This window comes from Carettochelys insculpta, chromosome 1 (assembly GCF_033958435.1).
Source record: "Carettochelys insculpta isolate YL-2023 chromosome 1, ASM3395843v1, whole genome shotgun sequence".
Classification (NCBI taxonomy): domain Eukaryota; kingdom Metazoa; phylum Chordata; order Testudines; family Carettochelyidae; genus Carettochelys; species Carettochelys insculpta.
This window is the reverse complement of record NC_134137.1, coordinates 52,027,012-52,051,440: the sequence shown is the minus strand read 5'-3', so window position 1 is coordinate 52,051,440 and position 24,429 is coordinate 52,027,012. Positions and strand designations below refer to the sequence as shown.

General features: G+C 45.9%; 1 long non-coding RNA gene across 1 annotated transcript in view; it reads right to left on the bottom strand.

Moving 5' to 3' along the window:
- Positions 1 to 5,277: 5,277 nt before the first annotated feature.
- LOC142004644 (uncharacterized) overlaps positions 5,278 to 24,429 on the bottom strand; it is a 71,620-nt gene continuing 52,468 nt past the window's right edge. Inside the window, exons 3-4 of the long non-coding RNA XR_012643002.1 lie at positions 20,616 to 20,725; positions 5,278 to 6,760 (exon numbers count right to left, since the gene is read on the bottom strand). This is a non-coding gene — a long non-coding RNA (uncharacterized LOC142004644). The remainder of the gene's footprint in view (positions 6,761 to 20,615; positions 20,726 to 24,429) is intronic.

The window sequence follows — 24,429 nt, the reverse complement described above, 5'->3', positions numbered from 1 at the left end:
AGCAGAGCCACCCCCAACAGGAGGGTAATCTAGACACTTTTATATAAAACGTAATTTAAATAGTTTTTGTGATGGCCAACCATCTTATCTGACGCTCTTCTGAAGGCTAAGCCTGCTAGCCAGGATAAAAATACCTGTACCACTTTTTGCTCCACAGCCATGCATGCTGAATATTAAAGGAATAAAACAATTTTACTGCATTTAATTGTGAAATTGTTTCTAAATGCCTTAATAAATTACATTTTAAAATGTGTATCAAAATACAAAAAAATCATTGAATATGTTTAGTTAACGAATTTACATCTGCATTTGTCAAATATTTGTCAATTCTATTTGATCAGCTGGAGAGCTGGTCTTACACTACAAAAAAAACATACTGAACCACTCATTTGACAATTACATTCTTCTGCTAGTTTTTCAAATAGTTCCACTTTTACTTTGTCTCTTGTACCTCTGAGGACCTCAAATAATTTTAATGTTTTAAAAAAGGGGGGAAAAATTCAGGCTGTATGCATCATGAAGCAAAAGAGAGCACAATTATTTGCAAGGCATCTTTAAGAATGTATCTTTTTGAGAGAAAGAAGGATTTTGGAAAGTAGTTCTGAAGGATGATAGACTACTTAAGGGCTCGCTTGATGTCTGGATGAGAAGAAATTCTAAAAGATAATAGATCACTTTATTTTAAAGTATTTTGGGGGGGTGTACCTTTTGCTGGCCATACAGCAGATATGGTTTCTCCTTGTCTAATTAAAGAGTTTGCAGTGTGAAAATTGAGTGAAGTCTTAGGACTTTTTAATTCCCAGATGACCTAGACTAGTCTAAGTTTAAAAACTAGATTAACCTCTCTGCATCACTCAGGTGGATGAAAACATTTTGGGATCTGAGCATCTATCCCCAGTGTAGATGGAGTTAGGTTGATGGAAAGATTCTTTCATCAACCAACCCACAATGTGAATTAGCTCCATTAGTGGATAATCCAGAGCCTCTTCCCACAAATCCCATTGGCTGGGAATGGCGAACCACAGCCACTGGGACATGCGAAAGACCAGGCCCGCAGATAGCTGACATCAGTAAATGGCTTGTAGCCAGCTAGTGGGTTACCCTGACAGGCTGAGAGCCAAAGGTAACTGAAACCTGATCTCTGCTATTGCACTGCAGTGGAACCTGTAGCTGCTCTAGTATGGAACTATCTGAAGGGTTGGGATCAGGGAGGATGTATAAATTTGCAAGTTTGCCTTTTGTTATTCCCTCAGCTGGTGACGACCTTGTCAACAGACTTTTATGCTGTTTCCTCATTTTCCCTTTCTGAAGAGCAGGGCCTGAGAATCCAGGGAATTTTTCAATGAGAAATTCTAAGATCAAGAAAAAGGAAGTTTCATTCAAACTTTTCTTTTGATCTAATGTGTAAGGAATTTCTTTGACTGACCTAAGCCGTGTCTACACGTGCACACTACTTCGAAGTAGTGGCACTAACTTCGAAATAGCGCCCGTCACAGCTAGACATGTTGGGCGCTATTTCGATGTTAACATCGCCATTAGGCAGTGAGACGTCGAAGCTGCTAACACCATGAGGGGATGGGAATAGCGCCCTACTTCGAAGTTGAACGTCGAAATAGGGACTGTGTAGCCGATCCGCGTCCCGCAACATTGAAATAGCGGGGTCCGCCATGGCGGCCATCAGCTGAGGGATTGAGAGACGCTCTCTCTCCAGCCCCTGTGGGGCTCTTTGGTCACTGTGTGCAGCAGCCCTTAGCCCAGGGCTTCTGGCTGCTGCTGCTGCAGCTGGGGATCCATGCTGCATACACAGGGTCTGCACCTAGTTGTTGGCTCTGTGGATCTTGTGCTGGTTAGTGCAACTGTGTCTGGGAGGGGCCCTTTAAGGGAGCAGCTTGCTGTTGAGTCCGCCCTGTGACCCTGTCTGCAGCTGTGCCTGGCACCCTTATTTCGATATGTGCTACTTTGGTGTGTAGACGTTCCCTCGCAGTGCCTATTTCGATGTGGTGCTGCCCAACATCGATGTTGAACGTCAACGTTGCCAGCCCTGGAGGATGTGTAGACGTTATTCATCGAAATAGCCTATTTCGATGTCGCTTCGATGTAGGCTTCACGTGTAGACGTAGCCCTAGTAATGTTGGTGTTAGGGTGCTTTTGAGTCTCCTAAATTGCACGCACACCTGGATACAGTTATCTTGCCCACAAACATGGGTTCTCCAGGAATCCTGATTGGAATGTTGTAGGAAAAAAGCCTGGAGAGGTATCACTTCTGGGGAAAGATCATTAAACTGGATATCTGGGTAGGCTTCAGGAACAGGCTTGACGACAGTTTTGTTGGGCCCTAGCAAACAGCCTTCTCATTGGATCCCCCAAAACTCAACTTCCTGGCCACTGAATTGAGAAGCCAAATGGAGTGGACCAATAGCCAAAAGCAATTGACTTGTTCCAGTGGAGCAGCGGAGACTTTCATCCGTTGTTTCAGGATTGCCTTGAAAGTTTCCAGTCCTGCCCAGTCTTATCTAAGAGTAGAGAAGTGGGCTCCTAAAGAGGCCGATGGCTAATAGTGCTTCAGGGGCTCTGGAAAACCAGTGAGATGAGCCTGTGCAGAGGCAGGTGTTTAGTATTTGCACTGCCCCATTCCTCTCTAGCTGATCACTGTCTGAAGGTGAAGAGCCATGTTCAGTAGCTGGGGACAATACCCTGGAGCAGGGGTGTGCCAAGGGTGTGGGGGGGGGGGCATGACTGGCTGCTGTTTCTCCATCTCATTCAAAATGCTGAAATATGTGACTATTTTTTGAGTGTGTATTCATATTGATATACTGATTAAAACCAGAGTATATATTTAGAAAGATCAAATTCCGAAGAAGGTCCAATTAAAACCAAGAAGGTTTGTGTCTTAAATTCAGGCCTGGCTCATTCCTCAGCGTTACACCCACAGGACGGCCAAATGTGTACTTGGATCCTCCTCCTACTACAATGCAGGATAGCTCAGCTACCTCCACAGCACAACTCTTCTCTGGATTTGGAGGGGCTTCTCCACAGGTCAGCATCAGGTGAAAGGTGGATATTAGGCAGCACACATCATCCTTCCCACTGCCAGAGATTATTTAACATAGCCTGGGGAATCACACTTCTATCTCTGCCCACTGCTGTGGATTATCTATGCCAATGGGAGAAGCTCCACTGTTGGTGCAGGTAGTGTCTATAGTAGTAAAGAGCTGCAGTTGTATAAGCACAGTATTGTAAGTATAGTATATAGGTTAAGCTGATGTGGCCCTTGGTATAGAAAGGTCAATGGAGGAATTCAGCTGATCAACTACTGCCTTTAGGGGTGGTGGATTACCCTACAGCAGCAGTTGCCAACCTTTGTGAGACGGGGACCCATTTTGACAGTTAAGTAAGACTTCGTGACCCAAGGCAATTCAAAATGGGGGTGTGGGGTAAGGAAGGTTTTCCCTTTAGAAAAATGCACTCCCTCTGCCCCCCCCCCCCCCGGCTTAAACCCCTTGCAGCCCCAACCCCTCCACCACCACCTATCTCACATGACTTCCATGCACTGCTGCTTCTGCTCCTTTGCTGGGCTGCTGCTGCCTCTTCCGCGCAGCTCTCCCCAGACCTCCTACTCCCTTTCCCCACCTTCAGTGTGGAAGTTCCCTGCCCTGCTGTGCTGAAATGGGACTCAGTTTAATTGGTTTAATGGCTAGAGTCCTCCTGCCAGCTGTTAAACCAATTAAATGGAGTTCCATTGAAGTGTGGCAGGCCAGGGACTAGGAGCCGGAGGAGTGAGCAGCAGTGGAAGCCACAAATGGTTCCTTAAAGAGCCACATGCATCCCAGAGCCACGCAGCTGGTGCCACATAGAAAATCTAATGATTTGGACCCATGGTATTGAAACTCTAGAAGAATTCCACAGAGACTTTAAAAATCTGCACCCCACCATCAACTTATGCTTCGACCATGCCACACGAGAGATACATTTCCTGGACACTACAGTACAAATCAAGGATGGCCTGATTAGGACCACACTTTACTGCAAACCCACTGACCGCTATACATACCTACACACTTCTAGCTTCCATCCTACACACACAACAAGATCCATTATTTACAATCAAGCCCTATCCTACTGACAGAGACCAAAAACTACAAGATCTCTACCACATATTCATAAACCTGAGTTACCCACCAGGGGAAGTAAAAAAACAAATCGACAGGGCCAGATGAATACCCAGAAACCAGCTACTTCAAAATAGGCCCATAAAAACCAACAACAGAACACCACTGGTCATTACCCACAGCCCCCAACTCAAACCACTGCAATGCATCATTAAAGACCTACAACCCATCCTTAATCAGGATGCCACACTCCAGAAGACCCTAGATGACAGGCCTGTTCTCTCCTACAGACAACCTCCCAGCCTTGTGAGGATTCTCACCAGCAACCACAGACTATACCACAATAATACCAATCCTGGAACTTTTCTTTGCAACAAGCCCTGTTGCCAGCTTTGTCCACATATCTATTCTGGAGATACCATCACTGGACCTAACCAGGTTATTCACAGAATCACAGGCACATTCCCACATTCCTCTATGAACATCATATATGCCATCATGTGCCAACAATGCCCACATACTTTGTATATAGGAAAAACGGTAAACATGCTTTGACAAAGAATGAATGGACACAAAACAGACATCAAAAAAGCTCTTAACTTACAAGCCTGTCAGCCAGCACTTTAATGGAGTGGGCCATTCTGCTAATGACCTGAAAGTCTGTGTTTTACTGAAAAGGAACTTGAAGAATCGCTGGCAAAGAGAGAGTGCTGACCTCTCTTTTATATTCAAATTTGACACATTAACATGTGGTTTGAACCGGGATGCCAATTCACTGTCTCATTATAGGGACTCTTTTACATACTTTGTTTTATCTGACTGTTGACTTCCCCGCTCCTACCACCTCTCTGCTCTTCTGATTTGCCCACCTTGATTGCTATTTTTCTGATTTGACAACCTTGATAACTATTTTTGGTTCTCTGTGCCTTAAATATTGAGTCTGTTCTGGTATGGCTATGATCTGAAGGAGTGGGTCTGTCCCACGAAAGCTCATCACCTAATAAATTAATTTGCTAGACTTTAAAGTTCTCCTGGACTGCTTTTTTGTTTTAATGGTGACCCATGTTTGGGTCCCAACCCATAGGTTGGGAATCCCTGCCCTACAGCAATAGGACAACCCCTTCTGTTGCTACAGTAAGGGCTCATCGAGGCTCAAAATGCTACAGAAGCTCTGACATTGCTCTAGTGTTTGAGTAGATACCACCTACAAGTTTATGAATGGGAGACTATACACACACAGAGTCCTAAAGTTTATTGTCAGTCATCATTTCATGTAAAGTCAGCATTGAATTAAAATGCTATGGATTAAATAAGTATTAATCTGGATTAAGTACAGAGGGAGGAAACTCATTTAGAACACTGAATGTGTTTTAACAATTTCACGGAACAAAGTTTTTGAAGGTGCCCATTTTAACCGGGTGTTTCCAATCTGCCATTTAGTTTCAGCATAGGCCTGGGACCTTGGTGAAAGTGCGAAAGGCAACGAGTTCAGTGTAAAGGGCTCTTAAAATGAAGGTTTTACCGTGGCAAAATAAAGAAAATGAAAGATTAAAACTCAAATGCCATTCCCAACATGGGCCACTGTGTGTGCTGGTATGTGGGAGAAGTAGAATATTGGAACCATTCGGAGTGTGGGGGGTGGCTGCATTTTGTCCCCTGATGCTATTGCTTCTCTCCTGGCTCAACTTGCTAGGCAGGAGCAAGAGGAATGCAGGCTCATCAAGCAGAGCAAAAGGCCCTGCAGACTCCTGCTTGGCTCCTGGCTGAAAACCAGAGCAACTCTTAGAATAAGAGCTCTTGAGATAATGGTTCCATTTCCTGACTGGCAAAACCCACATGCAAAACACAAAGGTGACAGCAGCTTGCTTGCCTCCCTTAGGGCTACCAAGTCTGGAGTGATACTCTGGAGGTTGATCTTCTGGGGTTCGATTTAGGATGTCTGGTAGGGAGGTGCTAAATTGAATGTTCAGGGCATCCTCATCGAGACCGGTACTCCTCATAGTTGTGAGGAGTGAGGGAAGTTGACAGAAGCATTTCTTCCATCAACCTTCTACTGCAGAGATGGCGCCAAAGTTGGAATCAAGGCACTTTGACTCCAGCTACACAATTAACATTACTGGAGTTGCGTATCTTAATTTGAATGATCCCCTCATGTGGACTTGGCCTTGCTGTTCTCCCCCACCAGCCAACAGCAAAAGCTCTACAGCTTCTTTCTCACCCCGCTCACCTTGATCACTACCACACTGTTTGAAAAGACAGCTGGCTCTTCTTTCCCCTCCCATCCGCGGGCTATTCTTTGCTCTACCAATAGAAAAGCAGAGATGTATTGGGCAGAGCCAACAGCAGGGTTGGGAGCTTCTGCAGCACTTTCTTCAAACTCATTGACCCAGGCAGGGTGCGGATGGAAGCTCTGCTTAGGTCAGAGGACTCTTGATGCCGATTTCATCAGGATCTGCCCCCTCACCTTTGCAGGTTGATATGTTACAAGGCTCACAGCAGCAAGTTGTCTGTGACATCAGCAGACACAGGGCTTCTCGGGTGGGGGAGAGCTGCTGCCCTACACACATTCAAGTCAGCTCAGCTGTTGATGTTTCAGTGCTTCACTCCAAGAACAGCAGATCTAAAGATGCCTCTGCGACCTCAGATCTCTGCTGTCAAGAAAAAAACATTACTTAAATTACACTTCTAACTTTGCCATTTCTTCCAGCTCTCCAATTTTGGGGGATGGGCGCTACCCCATCTATTCTTCCATTCAGCCCCACCTGTCAATTAGAAACATTTCCTTTGGCTTCAGTGGGCTTTGGGCCAGGTCAACAGGCAGGACCCTATAGGCCAGGGGTCGGCAACCTGTGGCTCTGGAGCTGCTTACGGCTCTTTAAGGAGCCACTTGAGGCTCCGAGTGCTGCCGCTGCTGACTTCACTTGTGGCTCTGGAGGCTGCTGCTGCTTAAACAAACCTGCCATTAAAATGGACTTTAGTTTCTTTTGTTTAAGGGACGGCAGTCTCCAGAGCCACAAGTGGAGTCAGCGGCGGCAGGGAGCCCCAGAAGAGGAAGCTGGCAGCCACCCATGCACTGCACATGGGGAAGGAGAGCTAGGGCGAAGGGCGGCCAAGCCTGCCCTGCCTCAGCTGTGCTGGGGAAGAGGAGGAGGAGGCTGGGCAGCTGTTGGCAGGCAGAGGGAGGGCAAGAGGGCTCTGCCTCCCAGTCACATGGGAGCTGCTGTCCAATGCAAAGGGCTGCTCGAACCTCCTGCCATGCTCAAACCAGCACCAGCGGAGCCAGACTGCGCGGCTTGACACAGTTGTATCAAGCCCAGGGTGCGCACCCGCCATAGTGACTCCCTCCCGCTTTGGGGCACTGCAGGTGTCTGCCCCCCACCCTGGCCTTTCAGCTCCTCCCAGCTGAAATCAGTCACTTCCCTTTGAACAGCCCTTAAAATTAATACCCAAGCAACAGGCGGGAGCAGTGGAAGAGGCGGTCATCTCAGGCAGGTAAATCCTTGGGTTGGTGGAGCTGGTTTGGGGCTAATGGGGTTAAGACTGGGAGGGGGATGATGTGGAGCTGAGAGGGGTTAAGCCTCGGAAGGGGGGTGGTTTGAGGGATGTGGGGTAAAGCTTGGGGATAGGAGGATGAATTTGGGGGCTGAAGTGTGTAAAGCCTGGAGATGGGGTAGCAACTTTCTAACTGGTACAAATCACTGTGTGCGCTGTTCTTAAACCAGGGAGACAAAAAGTGTGGTTTGACGTAATTTATTAAGGACTGTCTTGTACTCATGTGCATTGTGGCTTTTGAAGTGCTGATTTTGTAATTCAGTTTGAAAAAAATGGCTCTTCTCGCTCTTTCAGTTGCAGACCCCTGAGATAGGCTGTTACACACACATGTTGATTCCCCTGTGAATGCCTTGATCTTACCAACCCTCCCCAGGATCTTTCTTCAGTTCCAGGACTATTTCCCAGAACAGCTTTTAAAGAGCTGTTGCTCCTTTACATGTGCAGATGCTGAGCTGAGCAGCCATTTTACAGTTGTGTCTCTGCTGTGCTGTATGTCCTTCTCTTCCAACTGATAACTTCTGTTTACTTACTCTTTAATATTTCCAAGGTGGCAGAGTCTTACTACTCGAGTACCACCAGTGAATTTCACTCAAGTGATGTTTACGCTCTCAAATCCTTCCAGTGTAATCCTTTGTATTTTTCATAAGCATTTCTATAAACCCTTCAATGCACGTAAACCCAAACCAATCTCAACCACTGATAGCCCAAATTTATTATAGATCCATGCTGTTAATGTCCATCATTTAATTACACTCTATATAGTGACTTTCTAAGAGTTTTTAAAATAGTTTTTTGCCTCAGCTACTTCTGAGCCATCATTAATTTCACCCCCCGACCCTTCATTTGTTAATTAATGCACATACTTTGTCTCTAATACTACATTCCCCCTTGACAAACTTTTAAATGTTAATCTTAACCTCTGTAGTTTAGTGTCAGGAGCATTTATGTTAGTGGTGAAAGATCAAGTTACGATATTAATCTGAATTTTTTTTCATGAGGAATTAGAAAGTTCTCCAAGTATATTGTGCCCATGAGTAACCTAGAGGCCATGCAGTTACTGAGCTGGCCCTGTGTATAATGGAAACGACTTTGAGCGAGGAGGTGCTGCACCCTCCAGCATGTAGGCGGTCAACAAACCTCACGGACCAGATACCATTGCCATGAATAGCATCCAGTCCCTGCGGTCGAGAAAGTCGTCAACTCTACCATTAGCCCTGGTTCAGGTTTCTATAACTTATTTTTGTTTACAGTTATAAATCACAGACTACAAAAAAGTTCCCAGACTTTTTGACACAGCTGTGTATCTGGCTGAAAGTCGTTCTTAGACCGTGATTCCTGGATAATATTTGAAACCAAACGTTGGAGCACTAGGACACTGAAAGTGAAATGAATTAAACGCTGTAGAACAGTTTTGTTTTGTTTTTTTCCCCAAAGTCTACACTTAGATAAAAGGAGAAAGTTAAACACATCCAGGCTGCAAAAGCAGTACTGCAGAACACAAAACCTGTAAACTTCCCTGCTATGAAGAAAGAAGCATGAGCAGCCACCACCACAAATATTGCTTAAATATCACTTAAAACTTCTCAGTTTTTAAACTGAAAATTTAAAACTTTTTCCAATTTTTCCAACTTTCCAAACTTTTTCACTTAAAGCTTTCCAGGAGCTGCCACCACCATGAGCTGCCTCCTCTCCTCCCCGCCCTGGGGGCCATGGTTAAAGTTGTCCCCGCAATCTGAAATGGCATCTATAAGAGGAGTGATAAATCCATAACAGCAAGTGTAATTATGCCATAGCCTTATTTAAAGGCAATTTTTGTGAAAGTTGGGAGTGCTTTATGGCAGAGTTGTTTAAAAATAGAAACAAACCCTTATACAAGGCTATAAAATATAGTAGTTTTTACATGTTTCAAAAACATTTACTTCATTAAATATTTACCAATAAGCATTCACAGCTGCCAATATTCAAGTGTATAGTTTCATACAAGCATTCATATTTTAAGTAAGAGAATCCCCCAAGCCATATAATGGAAGTGTTATCCTGTTAATTATTAATTATTATTATTATTATTACTACTACAACCCAAAGTAGTGGTAGTGGCGTAAAGGCTCTGAAAGACTCACAGAAGTGAGTGACTAGAAATGTGGGAGTCAGAAGGTTCCAGGGCAGGTGGAAATGACAGTTGGGTAGCTGGAATTGAATAAGGGGGCATGGCAATTGATGGGGTTGGTTGGGTATGGCAGTTAAAACTGGAAATAACAGAGGGGTATTTGGCTCTGGGCAGGTGGGAGTGGCAGTTAAATTTGGGAAGATGTAATAACAGTTGGAATTCGGGCTGAGAAGATGGCAGTTAGGCAAAAGAATTGAAATTGGGAACGTTTTAGAGGCCAATGGGAACCCTTCAAACTCTGATGCTCTACCCCAGCACCATCTCCTGCTCCTAGTCCAGATTGACTCTTCTGCCTCACCAGCCAACCTTGCCCTATCTGATTTACACACCATCTTCCTGCATCACCTTATTTATCTCTTCCCCAACTGCCTAAACACCTCCATTCTTTTCCCATGTGCTGCCTACTCTGCATCCTTCGCACTTCCACCCTGGGGAGGGAAGGGTGGTTCTTTTCTGAGCAGAGCTAAGGAGGCAGCTTGGCAGCACGCATCACACTTCATAGAGCTGGAAGGGATCTCAAGAGGTCACCAAGTTCAGGCCCCTGCCCTCTTAGCAGGACCAAGCACCATCCCTTTTTTTTTTTAATCTGTTTGCCCCAGCTCCTTAAATGGCCCCCTCAAGGGCTGAGCTCATAATCCTGGGTTTAACAGGCCAGTTCTCAAACTACTGAGCTACCACCGAATAATTGAAGCAGCTGGTGGACTTGTCAGTTCTGTTCATTCAGCAATTCCCAAAACATGAGACATGCCTCTCTCTGGCCACAGGCTAGCAGGTTTGTGCATTTAATATGGCCATTAATATCACAAGAAGGTTGTGGAGTAAAAGGTGTGCAACTGTTGTTGTTTTCCAGAGGGAGGCCACAGCTTCAAAAGTTTGGGAAACGCTGCATGCACTTCTTGTGGCAGAGTTTAAGTCTGAGTAATTGGTTTGGGGTTTAAGCTTAAAATCTTTGAAATTTAGAATCTGCTCCAAAGGTAGTCCCCTGACAATAGAACTTTTTAAGGGTGAAGAAGTCCACTCACATGGCTCTCCTGTGGGACAGGACCTGTAATTCCTTAGCTGCAAGAGCTTGAAAAAACATTTTAATCTCAAAGAAAATTGCAAAGAAGGACTCTTCATCTGTTTTCTCTTTGAGATTTACTCAATATTTGGCCACACAAGTATTACTGTAAATTAAACTGTCCCCTGAAGAAAGAGCATGTTAAATTTGGAGGCTAAATTAAATCAATAAAGTGTGCAGTAGAGGGAGTTTGTTCATAAGTGCACATATCAGTGCAACCCTAATTATGAAGCCACTATGACACCTCTATTATATTGTATCAGTTTGATTTAACAGGTCCACAGTTCAGTGCTCTAATAGTTCCCAGACGAGCCTAAACATCAGGTAAACCTGTTTTAATAGCTTGGATAGTGACTATTCTTCCTAAACTCACAATTCATATGCACATGAGAGTGAAATTATTAGTCCTGCGATATGGCCTTCTTGTAAGGACAGAGTGGTTTGATTTGTTAAAGAAGGACTCCTTACTGTAACTAGCTAGTTTATTCTCTTGAAGAACTTTGATTTACAGGCTAAATAACTTTTTAAAACAGCAGCATTTACCTCTCTTTGTTTCTACATCTGGTTGTTGTATTATAGCATCCATATATTTTCCAAATAGTACCAACAAGGTCATAACATGATTCTCTACACTGAAATGCGTTCCCTCTATTTTACTGGCATTATAATGGTTCCTTCTAGTTCATAAAACCGTTGCCTCTTTTTGATCAGATAGCCAAAATTTGAGGTCCTCAGGCTAGGAGAAGTAACTGCTGGTAGAAATTTCCTTTGATATAATCTTGTTTATTTACAATGAATGTATGATGTCCTCCTTCCACAAATGCAGGAACCAAGAACAAGAAGAGCTTTTTCTAGCTTACAGACCTCTATGTGAGCACAGTGTGTTGCTAATGCAACACACAAACACCCCTGTCCAAAAGAGGTGGAGTTACAAGCACGATACACTCTTCTCCTTCCTTTGTTTGTGAAAACTCATAGACACTGAGACTATGGATGAAAAGAAAAAAGAGCACCTTGCTATAAATTATTCAGAAGCACTGAACCTTCTTCTTCATATAGAGTCCCTAGGGATGTTCCACTCACGGTGTGTGTGCATTGCATGACCCTTCAGTTGAGGATTTTCAAAGTAAGGTCCATTCAGCCTATGTGTATGCTGCTGCTATCTTTGTGCCCTGCACCGAGGCTATATCCCTCTCTACTGTGCTTCTGGCTGGCTGTTCTGTTGAGAGAGTGGCCGGGCAGGCTGGCCACTCTGTGTCAACAGAGAGGATCACTTTTTTGATCGGCTTTGCTGTCTGGCTGCAATCTGTCGACAGAAATTTTGTCGGAAGATATCTTCCGACTGTAAGTCCTGTCGACAGATCACTCTAGTGTAGACATAGCCAAAGACTTTAGGTATTCAAAGGACTTATCAGTAACTGATAAATCAGAAGCTCCATTGCTTGCAACTTCTGAGCATTTCTTGATACCAAAAACCACTCAGTCTGAGGACGCTCATACACCTCTGGTTACATTTAATTCACCTTTTTTTTCAGTTGCAGCTGAAGATGAAGAGGACAATATGGAGATCTTCCTTCAACATCCTTAGTCTTTGCTCAGAGTTATCCTACATATCCTTAGTGGAAGAAGATGGGAAGGATATCTGGGGCATCATAATTTGTGGTGGGAAAAGACATGGATGCCACCCCGCACCTACGAATATAAGTGGCTATATTCAGAACTATGGATATCTTATTGCCAGGAGTAATCTGGGCCTCTGATCCCCTCTCACTGTGATGACAAGAAGACTGAAGCTTCTCTTCCCTGCATAGCACACAATAGGAGGAAACATTCAAGGATCAGGATGCTGTAGCAGGCAAAGAAGCAATGTCTCAGACTATCATCTCATCTTTATCAAACAAATGGGGCAGTAAAGCTTCCTCAATGATTTTCAACAGTTTCAAGACTACATTAAATGGGGTCAGCGACAAAAAGAGCAAGAAGAGCCATTGTTTTCCTGAATTTGGTAAAAAGCGCAAAAATTCTAGAGCCACAGTGCATGTGAATATGAAACGGTCCTTTATAAATAATGTCAAACCATACTGTTTGTAACCCCTATTATACGAACAGTGCACACGCATATCTCACAAGGCACTGGAGTTATCCAAAGTTCTGAGATCACAAGTTGTTTGCTATTTAGATATGAGCTGTTCATTGTTTGGCTTTTAAATGTTCACCAACATATTGAAAATAATCAGGAGGGTTTTTTTTAAATATTTTGCAATTATAGCTTTGGGAGCCACAAAGAAATCCTTAAAGAACCGCATGCTATTGCAAACCCTTGGGTTGGAATTTCCTTCTGCCTTCCTAAATTGCCCATCTCAGATGCCAGAATGAAGACCCTGGAGAGTGAAGTTCTGTATTTATCTTCACAACAAATGAAAAACAATCTCCCTCAGCATGAGCCTCTCCACACTGGCATGCCAACATTTCTCTTCTGAGCTGTTGAGACCACCAAAAGGAGGAAGAGAGTAATTCAGGCTCCCTTGTATTCAAACACTGGCATTCTCTTGAGACTGCCAATAAGCAGCGTGGTTAGCGGAAGTGTTCAAAAATCATGAAACTGTCATAAAAATTATAAGTTTTTTTAAAATAATGACTTTTGTTCTTTTTATTCCTCACCCATCGTTTGAACATTTGGTGGTAGTGGTGGTGGAGTTGGGTAATGTGTTCAAATTTTTCTTTCCAACCATAAGTAGTAGAAACTTGCTTTATTGAAGAAGAGAAAGCTGAGATCCCTTCATCATCCCATGACTGCAGGAACCAAGAGTCTCAGAAAAACACCATGTATTGTGAGACTCTCAATAAAATTGTGACATTTGGTAGCGCTAAACAAGTGCCAAAGATAAAGAGTTTTGTGGCCACTCAGGATTGAGATGGACTACTAAACTAATTTCTCATAAGCCAAAGAACCTAAAATAGTAAAGGTAAATAAGCAAACAACCTACTGTTAACTGGGTTATATTTGAATTAATGGCCTATAGGTGAAAGACTCTGTGTCTCAGTACCAGTCCCACAAGCCATTTGATTTACTATAGGCTGGAATTCTAAACAGTGCAGACCACTCTCTTTTTTGCTTTTTAAATCCAGTGATAGTAAAACTGCAAAAAAGCCCATAAAACTACAAGGTGTAAAGGTGAGCTGCAAAGCACAAATCAAGATGGATCTAAATTCAATGTTATGCACTGAATGTGTCCACTAATTGGTCTGATGGTACTAGTTCTGAGTTAGGACTGAATGGTAACCAGACTAAAGGGTGAGTTGACCCCCAATAGAAGACAGACTGACAATGGTTGTGCAGGTGGTCTAGAGGAAGGAATAGAGATGTAATGGAGTGTCCCTGGTCTACCACAAGCATGTCAAACATGCAAGCCAGGGCTGCATATAGCCCGATCGAATATTTTTGCAGCCTGCACTCCATGTTTTTAAGGTATCTAAGTGTGGCCCGCCCAATGACATTGTTTAACCTAGACAAGGAATATGCCTGTGAAGGAGCCAGAGGTTGTGGACGTGAGAACTGGGTGCTGCTCCTGAATGTGCTGGGCAGCCCCTTCCCCGCTCCTGGCCGTCCCAAGGCACATACAGGGTGGGCAGGGTGAGGCAAGCTTGGGGCTCAGCATGGCTGGGGCCAGCCACAGCACCAGTACCACTGCCACTGACATGAGAGGAGCAAGGCCATGTCCCATGTGTGCCGTAATGAGGGCTGCTCCTAGGGTGACCTCCTGGGGAGCCACCGACCCTCCTGAGGCAAAGCCTTGCCCCAAGCCCTCACCTCAATCTTGCTGCTGCCTGGGGTGAAGCCTTCACCCCACCAGACCCACCTGAGCTGAACCCTGCACGCACCGGAGGCAAACTCGGGCCAGCTGGAGGCATGTATGCCCCCTGTGGAGCTGCTGTGAGTCCCTCCCGGTGGGGTGCCTGATGGATTCTACTGGCGTCAGGCTCTGGGGAGCCCTTGTCTGGCTGCCCCCAGCACAGCTGAGTCAGCGGCAAGGTGGCTCAGAGGAAACCCCCACCTGTCATAGGCAGCGTGAGCCTGGGGTTGTGCCCACCTACTCTGCGTTTCCCTGCCCAGGCTAGCTAGGGGTCAGGGCCCAGCTGCGCCTTGGCCCAGGCATACACATACACTCCATCTGTGCAAAGCCCCCTGCCGCAGCTCCCTGCGGATCTCAAAGTGCTTCTCTGCCCCTCTGGCATTCACCAGCTCTGGCTGCCCCAGGGGTTTTCACTTGAGCCAGCCCCAGCACCAAGGGGCTCCCTGGGGAGCCCAGCCAAGCCAAGGAAGGGCCCATGGCAGCAGGCTCAGAGATCAACACTTCCTCCGGCTCAGCTCACCTTCCTCACAGAACACCTAGGAGCCCAAGCCTAGACCAAGTTCCCCTTGTGCTAGTTCCTGCACAAAACACAATAAAAAAGGCAATCTCTGCACTTGACAAATGGGCCCCCTAGGTAGCTTTCCTAAACATAAGTGAGAGCAAAACAAACCAGCAGTTGTGTAGCACTTTAGAAACTAAAAAAATAATTTACTGTATTAGGTGATGAGCTTTCGTGGGGCAGATCCACTTCTTCAGGTCTGGAAATTGTGAATGTGAAAGATGAATATATAACAGAGTGTGTGTCTACACTAGCCGGCTACTTCGAAGTAGCTGGCACAACGTTGAAATAGTACGCGTTGCGTCTACACGCACCATGCACTATTTCGACGTTGAAATTGACATTAGGCGGCGAGATGTTGAAGTCGCTATTCCTATCCGAAGATGGGAATAGCGCCCTACTTCGACGTTGAACGTCGAAGTAGGGTTTGTGTCGATGATCCGCATCCCGCTACGTCAAAATAGCGGGGTCCCCCATGGCAGCCATCAGCTGAAGGGTTGAGAGACACTCTGTCCAGCCCCTGCGGGGCTCTAGGGTCACTGCGTGCAGCAGCCCTTAGCCCAGGGCTTCTGACTGCTGCTGCTGCTGCTGCAGCTGGGGGTCCATGCCGCATGCACGAGGTCTGTAACTGGTTGTTGGCTCTGTGGATCTCATGGGCTACGTCTACACGTGCACCCAACTTCGAAATAGCTTATTTCGATGTTGCGACATCGAAATAGGCTATTTCGATGAATAACGTCTACACGTCCTCCAGGGCTGGCAACGTCGATGTTCAACTTCGACGTTGCTCAGCCCAACATCGAAATAGGCGCAGCAAGGGAACGTCTACACGCCAAAGTAGCACACATCGAAATAAGGGAGCCAGGCACAGCTGCAGACAGGGTCACGGGGCGGACTCAACAGCAAGTCGCTCCCTTAAAGGGCCCCTCCCAGACACACTTTCATTAAACAGTGCAAGATACACAGAGCCAACAACTAGTTGCAGACCCTGTATATGCAGCACGGACCCCCAGCTGCAGCAGCAGCAGCCAGAAGCCCTGGGCTAAGGGCTGCTGCCCACGGTGACCACAGAGCCCCGCAAGGGCTGGAGAGAGAGTATCTCTCAACCCCCCAGCTGATGGCCGCCATGGAGGACCCCGCTATTTCGATGTTGCGGGACGCGGATCGTCTACACGGTCCCTACTTCGATGTTGAACGTCGAAGTAGGGCGCTATTCCCATCCGCTCATGGGGTTAGCGACTTCGACGTCTCGCCGCCTAACGTCGATTTCAACTTCGAAATAGCGCCCAACACGTGTAGACGTGACGGGCGCTATTTCGAAGTTACTGCCGCTACTTCGAAGTAGCGTGCACGTGTAGACGCAGCCATGCTGTGCAGGCTGAGTGTGTCTGGGAGGGGCCCTTTAAGGGAGCGGCTTGGGGCTTTGCTGTCCCCTTATTTTGATGGGGAGTGCTTGTGTATGTGGACACTCTGCATTGCCTTCTGGGGCGGCTCCTTTTGACGTTCTCCGTTGCTACTTCGACGCTGAACGTCGATGGCACCAGCCCTGGAGGATGTGTAGATGATATGTGTCGAAGTAGCCTATTTCGACGTTCTTATGTTGAACTAGGCTACTTCGACATAGTGTGCAAGTGTAGACGTAGCCAGAGAGATAGAAAAACAAAATAAAACAAAACAAAGCAAAAAATGAATACTGATAAATCAGCTAGGTGGGTGAAATGCTCCCTGGCAGGTTTATACGTAGGCAGATTCCTAATGTCAGATTTCTGTCCATCCATTCTTTGATGAAGTGATTGTCCAGTCTGTCCAATATACATAGCAGAGGGGCAGTGCTGGCACATGATGATATATATAACATCAATGGAAGCACAGGAATATGAGTCCCTGATTGTGTAACTGAAGTGGTTAGGTCCAGTGCTGGTGTCTCCAGAGTTAGCGACGGGCTTTGTTGCAAGGAAAAGTTCCAGGATTAGTATTTCTGTGGTATGAGCTGGAGTTGCAAGCACGAATTTTCCTGACGTTAGGTGGTTGTCCGTGGGACAGGACATTCCTCTCACACAGTGCCGCTTGGAGTGCAGCACGATGTTCCAGTATAGGCTGTAGGCTGTTGATAATACCCTGGAGGGCTTTGAGCTGGGTTCTGTAGATGATGATAAGTGGTGCTCTGTTATTGACCTTCTTGGGCCTATCTAGAAGTAGCTGCTTTCTGGGGAGTCATCTGGCTGTGTCAACCTGTTTCTTTATTTCTCCTGGTGGGTAATTAAGTTTTATGAAGAGACCTTAAAGTTTTTGGAGCAGGCCATATTCTTAAAGACCTAAAAATCTGTGTCCTATAACAAAGAGACTTTAATACTAAGGGGAAGCTGTGGAGCAAAGGGTCACACTTATATCTAATGCTTTCCTTTTCCCTTTAACTTGTAACCCTATTAAATGGCATCCAGACAAAATATGGGAGCCACGTACGTTAATTTTAAAATTTTTGTGGTTTCTGATTTGATATATGTGAAATGTTTTTGCATTGAAAGAAGTTGTGTTGGAATGCAGAGCTTTGGCTTTAAGCATCAACTGAGTCCATCTTGTCCATTTCTAGTTTTGGAAGATGATTGAAATCTTAAAAGACTCCCAAATAATCCTGGGCAGCATGTGACACACATTGAAAAAACCCAGACAAGAAATCTTAAGTGAAGACTGACATGGGTTGCTTATTTTACACCATAACATCAAAGCCAAAATTGCCCATCTGATATTGAGCGTGACACACTCAGGGCAACCAGAACACATTCAGACCCACAGATGGATATTTGCTGTAATACTGAATATAGTACCAAAAGAATTGTAGAATCATAGAATCCTAGGGCTGGAAGGGACCTCAGGTGATCATCTAGCAGGATCAACCCTAACTAAATCATCCCAGCCATGACTTTGTCAAGATGGGATTTAAAAATCTCTAGGGATGGAGATTCCACCACCTCTCTAGGCAACACATTCCAGTGCTTCACCACCCTCCTGGTGAAGTAGTTCTTCCTAATATCCAACGTACTCCTCTCCTTCTGTAACTTCAGACCATTGCTCGTTGTTCTGTCCTCTGACACCACTGAGAACAGTTTCTCTCCATCCTCTTTAGAGCTCCCCTTCGGGAAGTTGAAGGCTGCTATTAAATCACCCCTAAGTCTTCTCTTCTGTAAACTAAACAAGCCCAAATCCCTCAGCCTCTCCTTATAGGTCTTGTGCTTCAGACCCTTAATCATTTTTGTTGCTCTCTGCTGGACCCACTCTAATGAATCCACATCCTCTCTGTTCTGGGACCCAGAACTGGACACAATACTCTATGGCCGTGTCTACACTAGCCCCAAACTTCAAAATGGCCATGTAAATGGCCATTTCAAAGTTTACTAATGAAGCGCTGAAATACATATTCAGCGCTTCATTAGTATGCGGGCGGCCGCGGCACTTTGAAATTGACGCGCCTCGCCGCCGCACGGCTCGTCCCGAGGGGGCTCCTTTTCAAAAGGGCCCCACCTACTTCCAAGTCCCCTTATTCCTATGAGGAGATGGGAATAAGGGGACTTCGAAGTAGGTGGGGTCCTTTCGAAAAGGAGCCCTGTTGGGACAAGCCGCGCAGCAGCGAGCCGTGTCAATTTCGAAGAGCCACGGCCGCCCGCATGCCAATGAGGCGCTGAATATGTATTTCAGCGCTTCATTAGTAAACTTCAAAATGGCCATTTACATGGCCATTTCGAAGTTTGGGGCTAGTGTAGACAAGGCCTATATGAGGCCTCACCAGTGTGTGACAAAATTCTGCTAATAGTTTGCACAGGTGTGAATCAAGATTATAATCCCATTGCCTTCCATAAAGTTGCTCTGGATTTACTCCATTACAAATTAGAATCAAATTCTGACCCATTTTTCCTTGTAGTTTGAATAAACAAATCCTCATGGGAGTTTATTGTTGTGTAGCACCTACAGTCTTCCTCTAACCTAATACTGTTACTGGCTACGTCTACACGTGAAGCCAACATCGAAATAGCTTATTTCGATGTAGCAACATCAAAATAGGCTATTTCGATGAATAACGTCTACACATCCTCCAGGGCTGGCAACGTCGATGTTCAACTTCGACGTTGCGCGGCACCACATCGAAATAGGCGCTGCGAGGGTACGTCTACACGCCAAAGTAGCACACATCGAAATAAGGGTGCCAGGCACAGCTGCAGACAGGGTCACAGGGCGGACTCAACAGCAAGCCGCTCCCTTAAAGGGCCCCTCCCAGACACAGTTGCACTAAACAACACAAGAGCCACAGAGCCGACAACTGGTTGCAGACCCTGTGCATGCAGCATGGATCCCCAGCTGCCGCAGCAGCAGCCAGAAGCCCTGGGCTAAGGGCTGCTGCCCACGGTGACCATAGAGCCCCGCAGGGGCTGGAGAGAGAGCATCTCTCAACCCCCCAGCTGATGGCCACCATGGAGGACCCGGCAATTTCGACGTTGCGGGACGCGGATCGTCTACACGGTCCCTACTTCGACGTTGAACGTCGAAGTAGGGCGCTATTCCGATCCCCTCATGAGGTTAGCGACTTCGACGTCTCACCGCCTAACGTCGAAGTTAACTTCGAAATAGCGCCCGACGCGTGTAGCCGCGACGGGCGCTATTTCGAAGTTAGTGCCGCTACTTCGAAGTAGCGTGCACGTGTAGACACAGCTACTATGAACAACATTTCCAGCAAAATAATGAAACGAAACAAAACAGCAATAATACACCAACACCACTAAATAGAAGAGTAATGTTAAAGGGAGTAATAAAACCCATCTCCAACATTTTAGCTACCATGGATTAAGTAAATAAATAGAGTTATCATAAGAGATTAGGCATTGTGCCAAAATCAGTTAGTGAGCCATACAGGCTATTATAGCATGTACAAATCTGAATGAAAAATATTATACATCTGAACACCAAAATATCATATCAGCAAGTCAGGCCTCCACATCTGTGTCACCATCAGAAGATTATTTATAAATATTCGCTTTGATTTTCTCTAGCAGCCTGTTCATAAACATGCAGTCAAAAATAAGTATTCCTTGCCTTTATGTACTGTCTTGTGTTTGGCAGGGTGCCAAACATAAGGTTCAGTTCCTATTTCCAAAGACAAATTCTTTGAGAACTATGGCTTGATTTAATAAAAAACATATTCAGCTTCCTTTGGGAATGCGTAATAGTATATAGGGCATTTTGCTTCCAAGGCACTGATTCCAACCCTGCTCATGTCGGTAGGGACCAAAAGTTGTTACCAACTGGTCAGTGTTATGGAACTTACTTTGTAGACCAAAGGGTATGAAGAACTACTGGTACTTTATTGAGGGTCTGACAACAGCCTTCTTTTTGGTCTTCACAGCTTCACCTTTTGTCAGAAAGCCTTGACAGCAGCTGTGGAAAAAGAAAGCATGAAGTGCCAAATTAGGGTCGGTGTGGGTCTAATGCGAAGGAGACGCACTGCATCTCATAAAGAACTGTTCAACAAAGGGCCCAAATGAGGGGAATCTCTCATACTGAAGGGAGAAGAAAAAAATTTCTGCCGTGATCCTTCCTCCATGGTCTAGTAGACTCAGTGCTTGATGGGAAATTAGAAATTCATGAATTCTAATCCTGGGCAAATCATTTTTTCCATATCTCAGTTTCATGATTGATAAAAGGGAGATAGGTAAATAGTGTTATCTTAAAAGCTAGCTGTGCACATGTCTTGTTATAATTGTTTCTCAGAGGCAGCAGCCAATATGTGATCAATTAGTCCAGTTGTAATAACATGTCCAGCAGAGAAAGGAAACTGGCCCATTCTTTACAGCAGTCATAAGCTTCAATAGATAAACTAGAACATGCTAAGCGGTACCAAAGAACAAGCCTAGAGCTCCTGAGTAAACATTAAGGTGATATCAAAGTATGAGGCTGTTGAGAACTGGGGAAGCTGTACCTTCCAATTTGTGATATAAAGGGCCTTAGATGAATTAGTGCAAGTATGCCGTAAAGAAGAGTGAAACGGCAGCTGGGCTATCCCAAGGGAAGGCAGGGCTCATGGCAACCCTGACCGCCTCAGTGCCCCAGGCACAGGACCCTGGGAAACCTTCCCCCACATACTATAGCCCCGCTGCCGACTCCACCCTCACTCTTCCCTTTATCCCCTCCCCTACTCAAGAGGGCCTGGAGATTACTGGGGGCAGGGCACGGCAGCAGATGGTGGCAGCAGTAGCAGCAGGGGGTTATGCCCCTTCCCCTCACTTACCACACAGCAGCAGCCTGCTCCTTGTTGCCCATGTAGCGTGGAGGGGGCAAGGGGAAGGCAACCCCCGCTGCTACTGCCAATGCCTGCTGCTGTCCTAGAGCCCTGCCGCAGTTAATCCTCCCCTGGCCTGTCCATAGGATGGCTGGGGCAGCCACTGCAGCACCCCCAAAAACTTGGGGCGTGGGACAGTTGCCCCACCTTGTCCTATGGATGGGACAGCTCTGAATGCCCGTACATCTTGGCTTGGTGGTTAAGCACAGAGAGTCAGGAGACCTGGGTTCTTCTCCTGCTCAGCCGCTAGCTTGCGGAGCGACCATGAGCAAGTCGCGTAGGCTGACGTTTTCCAGACAGAATGTGAAAGTCAGCTGGTGGGGTGATGGCCAGGGCACCCGTGTGGGAGACGCAGAGTCCTGCTCCAGTGATTCCTGTGGAGTGCGGTGGTGCCTTAAAGTTCCGAGTTAGGTGTCTAAGTACATTTGTGCATCTGGACCACAGTACTTAAAGCCCCCCTCAGTAGCTTAGTCTATTAACTTTTTTGGCTGGGGTGGCTGCCCTGTGTGGCGCCCCGCCTCCCACTTTAAGCCCTCATTTCAGGCCCGCTGATTTGTGAATTTCGGCTCTAACTTTTCTGTGGCTTAGTCTGCACAGATGTCGAAGAGTGGCAGCAGGATTTGTGGCAGTGTAGAGCACTGGGTGCTCACACTGGAAGACTGGGGCACCCTGGGTGGCAATACAGCAGTTAAGAAAGGCTCATGTGCCGCACCTGAAATTCCAGCCTAGAACCGCCCCGTTAGAACCTTCGGAAAGAAAACTGATGAGAGAGTTCTGAAACGATTTTTCGTCTTGTGGCTCTTCTTTATTTCCTTTCTAAGAGAGCTGCTGCCTTACACTGAATGGCAACTTAGACCCCTAATGGTATCAGAAGCCGCTGATGCAGACCTCTGTGTCCACATGGTGACTCACAACAGGGCTGCATTTATGCTCACGTGTCCACAATAATGAATTCCAGTGCATTTCTGGGCTCGGCAGCTTGCATTCATTGCCTTGGCAGCATTCTCTGTATGAAAGTGAGAGGGAACAAAGTGGGGAAAGGAGAAGAAGAATCGTCTTCTGAGCTCTTCCATCAAGATTTCACTTCAATCAATCCACCCATCAGCGGTGGCTCTGATTACATTCTGAGAAGCTCAAATGCTACACTGAGGGGACCAGACAAATACCTAGATAGCTGAAGGGATCCTGCTCCCTGAAACTTCCACTGATGCCCAAGACAGCAGGATTGGGTTTGAGTGATTTCACAGGCACTCAAGGACTGGACCATCCAGGGAAAACAACTAGTGGGTGCAGAGCACCCACCTGCAGACAAGCACTCCTCTCCCCAACCCCAAATCCTGGCTGCAGACAGCCCCCACCAAAGGTGTAGGGATGGGGCATACTCAGGGAATGGTGCAGAAAGAGGCATGGGTGGGGAAGGAGGGAGAAAGGCAAGGCAGGGTGAGGTCTTATGGGAAAGGGGGTGGAGGTAGGGTGGAGGCAGAGCAGGAGTGGGAAGAGCTGGGACACAGTGGGGGTTGGAGGATTGGGTAGGGTTGGGGTGGGGCCTGGGACCAAGTTGGAATTGAGCACCCTGGGCTACAGTTACACTAGTGAGTTCTGCAGACAAAACCCCGGTTTTGTCAACAAAACTGGTGGAACAACCACACACAAAATGCATTTTGCGGACAGTTTGTCGACAAAACTCAGCACTTTCTCCAGCAGCGTTCTGCCTCTCAGCCATGAGGCATAATGCTTCTGTCGACAGATTCTGTTGACAAAATAGCCGTGTGGATGATCTGGGAGGTCTTCTCTCAACAGACAGGGCATCCAGATCAACGGGCAGCCCTGTCTGCTCTGCTTCCAGGTACCTGTTTTTTTGAGAGAGCAGCCAGGCAGTCCAGCCGCTCTGTCGACAGAGTGGAGCACTCTTGCTATTGGCTTTTGCGTGTGGCTGCACTCTGTCAACAGAAGTTTTGTTGGGAAATGTCTTCCGATAGTGACTTCTGTCAACAGAGCGCTGTTGTGTAACTGTAGCCAACGGGAAAATTAGAAGCCGGCACCTTTGTCCGATACTGACAATGATGTGAATCATGACATTAGTTTGCTGATGGATGAGTGGGTGTCTTCCTTTCCTCACTGTTGACAGTTTGTGAAAACTGATTGAGCATATTTATCTTTATAACCCAGAATTAAAACACTTCATGAAATTGTGAAAGACAATAACTAGATCATCTTGCTGCTGCTATGAATATGCAGAACTATATGTGGATACCTACATGCAAATTAGTATAATAAGCACTTTTTAGTGTACCATATCTTTGAACAACAAAATCAGCATTAATTATTGGCATAAGTGAAAATATTTAATAATTTGACAAATTGAACTACAGATGCTGAACACCTACCTTCAGTGACAGAGATATTATTAACTGACATATCTCATTATCTAGAACGTGTAATAATTTTCATGATTCAGATGTTACTTAAATTGGCTGTGAGACAAAACATCTGCAAACATAACTCATATTGTCCAGAGGGTTAATAAGAAGGAGCTCTTATTTAGTGTTACCAAATAGTTCACAATGGTGTCTTGACAGCATCTTTCAGCATCGCTCAGGAGTGCAACAAAGCGCCTATTGTCATCTTTCCTGAGCTTGATAACAATGGACTGGATTATGAACAGGGCAACAGATGGGCACCACCAAGGCATTTTCGGTGAACACCTTTCAAACAGCTAGAAGACATTGATTTTGCTGATGATGTCGCCCTTCTTTCACACAGACATGAAAGCATGGAGGAAAAGGTCACAACACTAGACAAA